This window comes from Astatotilapia calliptera, chromosome 3 (assembly GCF_900246225.1).
Source record: "Astatotilapia calliptera chromosome 3, fAstCal1.2, whole genome shotgun sequence".
Taxonomy (NCBI): domain Eukaryota; kingdom Metazoa; phylum Chordata; class Actinopteri; order Cichliformes; family Cichlidae; genus Astatotilapia; species Astatotilapia calliptera.
Window position 1 is genome coordinate 8,632,350 of NC_039304.1, and position 5,224 is coordinate 8,637,573.

Sequence of the window (5,224 nt, forward strand, 5' to 3'; positions counted from 1 at the left end):
CGACTGCATTTCACTCACTGCCTCTGTCACTGCAGGACCAACATGGAGCAAGAAGTCAGCACTCTCAGGAGGCTGACAAACCTCACAGAAGAAAGGGAGAGAAAACGTACAGCTGTGAGTTGTGTGGAAAGTCTTTTACCCAGGCTGGAGCCTTAAAAAGACACCAACTCATCCACAGTGGAGTTAAAGCATACAGCTGTGACATGTGTGGAAAGTCTTTTACCCTGGCTGAAACCTTAAAAAGACACCAACTCATCCACAGTGGATTTAAACCTTACAGCTGTGAGTTGTGTGGAAAGTCTTTTACCCATGCTCAAAGCTTAAAAAGACACCAACTCATGCACAGTGGATTTAAACCTTACAACTGTGAGTTGTGTGGAAAGTCTTTTGCCTGGGCTCAAAGCTTAAAAAGACACCAACTCATGCACAGTGGATTTAAACCTTACAGCTGTGACTTGTGTGGAAAGTCTTTTATTCAGGCTGGAGGCTTAAAAACACACCAACTCATCCACAGTGGAGTTAAAGCATACAGCTGTGACTTGTGTGGAAAGTCTTTTACCCTGGCTGGAGCCTTAAAAAAACACCAACTCATCCACAGTGTAGTTAAACCTTACAGCTGTGACTTGTGTGGAAAGTGGTTTACCCAGGCAGAGAACTTAAAAACACACCAACTCATCCACAGTGGAGTTAAATCTTACAGCTGTGACTTGTGTGGAAAGTCTTTTACCCTGGCTAAAGACTTAAAAAGACACCAACTCATCCACAGTGGAGTTAAATCTTACAGCTGTGACTTGTGTGGAAAGTCTTTTACCCGGGCTGGAGACTTAAAAAGACACCAACTCATCCACAGTGGAGTTAAACCTTACAGCTGTGACTTGTGTGGAAAGTCTTTTACCTGGGCTGGAAACTTAAAAACACACAGAATCATCCACAGTGGAGTTAAACCTTACAGCTGTGACTTGTGTGGAAAGTGGTTTACCCTGGCAGAAAACTTAAAAACACACAAACTCATTCACAGTGGATTTAAACCTTACAACTGTGACTTGTGTGGAAAATCTTTTACTCAGGCTGGAGGCTTAAAAACACACCAACTCATCCACAGTGGAGTTAAACCTTACAGCTGTGACTTGTGTGGAAAATCTTTTACTCAGGCTGGAGACTTAAAAAGACACCAACTCATCCACAGTGGAGTTAAAGCGTACAGCTGTGGGTTGTGTGGAAAGTCTTTTGCCCGGGCTGGAGCCTTAAAAAAACACCAACTCATCCACAGTGTAGTTTAAGCACACTACTGTGACTTGTGTGGTAAAGCTTTTGCTCAAAGTCGAAACTTACAGAAGCATCTAGTTACCCACTCTGGAATTAAGGCGTACAGCTGCGATTTTTGTGGAAAAAGGTTCAGTGACAAACAGTACCGAAATATTCACCTACGGATTTACACTGGAAATTATGTTTCCTGCTGTGATCAGTGTGGGAAACTGTTTACAACAGATGCACAGTTACAACGACACATGTTTAGCCACTCTGAGGAGAGACCTTACAAAAGTGAACTGTGTGAGAAGGCTTTTAAAGTTCCACATCACCTGAAAAAAACACCAACAGATCCACACCAGAAATTAACTCTACAAGTGCAGTTACTGTGAGGATGTATTGATTTTTTTATCTTGTAATTTTAACCTGATTGTTTGGAACAAGTCTAATCAGTAAACTTATGGAGTTATACTGAATGAACAGTTTGGAAAAATGAAGAGTCATTTTCGCTCGGTAAGCTGAGTGTTATAATGTAAACAGTAAAACGTAGTTGGACATTGGCAGAGATCACTTACGCTGTCATTGTTTAGAAGCAGAGCAACACAGATGGATCCAGTTCTCAACCCTGTCGTCACTGTGGTGGTGGGAAAACGTTTCTCTGTGACCTTTGTGGAAAAACCTCCAATCATCAACGGGACCTTAAACCGCATCAACGTAGACACACTGGAGACAAAATGAACTACTGCAAAGAATGTGGGAGAGGCTTCCACACACCAAGTACATTAAAAATACATGAACTCTTCCACAGTGGGGTTAAAAAGCACATCTGTGACTAGTGTGGGTCATCCTTCACCACTGCACGTGAGCTTAACGAACAAGAATGAGCAAATCCACACAGGAGAGACACCATACAAGTGCAGACACTGTGACAAAAACTTCTCACAATCAGGTCATCGTAACAAACATGATTGTACACACATGGAAGCGAACTTCAGCTCTGACCAGTGTGACAAGAGCTTCAGGAATCTCAGTTCATACTCCAAACACAAACGATTCCACGCTGTAAATAAACTGTTTCACTGTTACCAATGTGCAAAAACATTCACTTCATTATCTGCTCTGTGCAAACATCAGCCTGATCATGTAGGACTGAAATCACTGGATCACAATGAATCTGAAGAGAGAGAAAGATCCTCTTCTGGCTTCAGGGTTGGACTTAAAAACCTTGAGATCAGGCTCCACAGAGTTCAGATGGAATCTCATGTAAAGAGTGTCAGCTGATGTCACATTTGGATCTGATGAGGTAGCTCTGATTTCTGGACCTGCAGTGAATAATCCTGAATGTTACATTTAGGAAGCTGCATGTATAGATATGTACATCTATACATGCAGCTTCTCTGTCACTGTCACTACATGCAGGGCGATCAAAATTACTGATATAGATATATATCAATTTCTTTCATTTGAACTTTCTTAGTTTTTCCAAAATTAACTTCTTTTTTTTAAATGTATTCATTTCAAAGAAATGTTAAACGTTAAAAACGGCAGCACACATAAGGACCCTTTAAATAATTCAAATTCTATTAAACATCTATTTTTGGCTCCTCCTTTCACTTTAGTGTATTTACTGTATCGTTGAAGTCCACATGTTGTTTTAATGAAATCATTTTGATCCACATGTTCTGCAGCTGTTTTCTTGTTGATTTGAAGTTTGCATTATGAAATCCTGATAATGTTAAAGCGTTAGTTATATTTGATGAACTCTGTGTAAAGTTTGTCTTATTAAACAGTTTGGTGTGAAAAATAAAGAAATGGTCTCAGAACAAGAAGTTTGAGCCCTGATTTCATATTCAAACTACAGGGAGTGCAGAATTATTAGGCAAGTTGTATTTTTGAGGAATAATTTTATTATTGAACAACAACCATGTTCTCAATGAACCCAAAAAACTCATTAATGGTAAATGGCCTGTATTTATATAGCGCTTTACTAGTCCCTAAGGACCCCAAAGCGCTTTACATATCCAGTCATCCACCCATTCACACACACATTCACACACTAATATCAAAGCTGAATGTTCGTGGAAGTAGTTTTTAGTTTGTTTTTAGTTTTAGCTATTTTAGGGGGATATCTGTGTGTGCAGGTGACTATTACTGTGCACAATTATTAGGCAACTTAACAAAAAACAAATATATACCCATTTCAATTATTTATTTTTACCAGTGAAAGCAATATAACATCTCCACATTCACAAATATACATTTCTGACATTCAAAAACAAATCAGCGACCAATATAGCCACCTTTCTTTGCAAGGACACTCAAAAGCCTGCCATCCATGGATTCTGTCGGTGTTTTGATCTGTTCACCATCAACATTGCGTGCAGCAGCAACCACAGCCTCCCAGACACTGTTCAGAGAGGTGCACTGTTTTCCCTCCTTGTAAATCTCACATTTGATGATGGACCACAGGTTCTCAATGGGGTTCAGATCAGGTGAACAAGGAGGCCATGTCATTAGTTTTTCTTCTTTTATACCCTTTCTTGCCAGCCACGCTGTGAAGTACTTGGACGCGTGTGATGGAGCACTGTCCTGCATGAAAATCATGTTTTTCTTCAAGGATGCAGACTTCTTCCTGTACCACTGCTCAAGGCTGGACTGGGACAAAAAATCAGCCCGGGCATTTTGACTAGAGAACGGCCGACCAGGATAAAAATTGAAAATGTGACGTCATTCAGGGGTAAAACCGCAAAGGATTCTGGGAACTTGTGGCAAGAGGTGCTAGCGCACGCAGGCTTTCAATTGAGCTCAGTTACACAGCAATAAAAAAATGGCAAGAAGCTGTTGTAACTGTAATAGCCGGTCGCATGACAGCCACGGAAAGCCGACGGGTAAAGAGATCCTTTTTTTTTTTTTTATCAGATTACGTCGTTGAAGATAAATTTTTTAAGCCATGTTTCTGAAGTAAGAGCTGATGGTCTGGATATACCAAATATAACGTCTCAGAACACTCCAGCTCACATGTTAGTCTGCTCCATTCCCACAAAGGTCAGAGTTTTGTAGTAGTTAATACGTCATTTTTCTTAACATAATTGGTGATATAGGTTACAAGCAAGTCTGGCGCTGAACAGAAATTGTCGCGCTATGCTCCTTTGTTTATTGTGCATAAATAGTGAATTGTCCTGACACAATATTGCGTTTCGCTTCTGTTATTACCATGGTACACTGACAAAAACATATTCTTTTATTCACAGGATAAAACAGTTGTTTTGTATCACTAATTGTCCAGTGCGATTACAGCATACAGTATTATTGTCACTGCTACATTTCTGTGATGCTACCAGAAATTATTTCCACTACTAATTAATTACCGTTGAGCTCAAAGGTTATATTAATAAACTGTTAACGAATGTGTATTTATGAAGACGATTTGTGAGACTGGTAAACTTTGTTCGTACGATGGTCTTTCGTTCTACACGGTGCGTTTCAAGGTCCTGTACCCATCCGTCGGTAAACTGGTCCTGGGCTTGTTGCAGTGACCTGAAGTTACTAAACTTCATGAGTGTATGCACTCACTCCAAGAAGCGTATAATTATAAATATGAGCGTGGTGAAAGTTGGGCAGCACGCTAATGTATTTTGTCCACTCTGTGTGCTCGTAAGGGTCTGACCCTTTCACTCCTTTGATTTTTTCCTCGTATCTTTTCTTTGACTTTTCGTCGAGTATGTTTTTGTACGGACCGGCATTGTTCTCCTTCGTTTTGTACATTCCTTTTTTGTGCGGCAAAGAAAAAACAAGAAGGTATTGGAACCGGAGAATGAACGTTTTGCGGTGCTGCAAATGCTTGCATTTGATGCAGTACTTGGATTGTTATGCCACGAGTTCCCGGCATGCAATGCGCGAAAATCACGTGATTGCTAAACAAGGGGGAGGGTGCATCCAGCCTCCTCGGTTGTAATTGGTCCAGCCCAGAGTCGAT

General features: G+C 40.5%; 1 pseudogene; it reads left to right on the forward strand.

Moving 5' to 3' along the window:
- The window catches only part of LOC113018538 (zinc finger protein 227-like), a 20,525-nt pseudogene extending 18,920 nt beyond the window's left edge, over positions 1–1,605 (forward strand).
- The last annotated feature ends 3,619 nt before the right edge of the window (positions 1,606–5,224 follow it).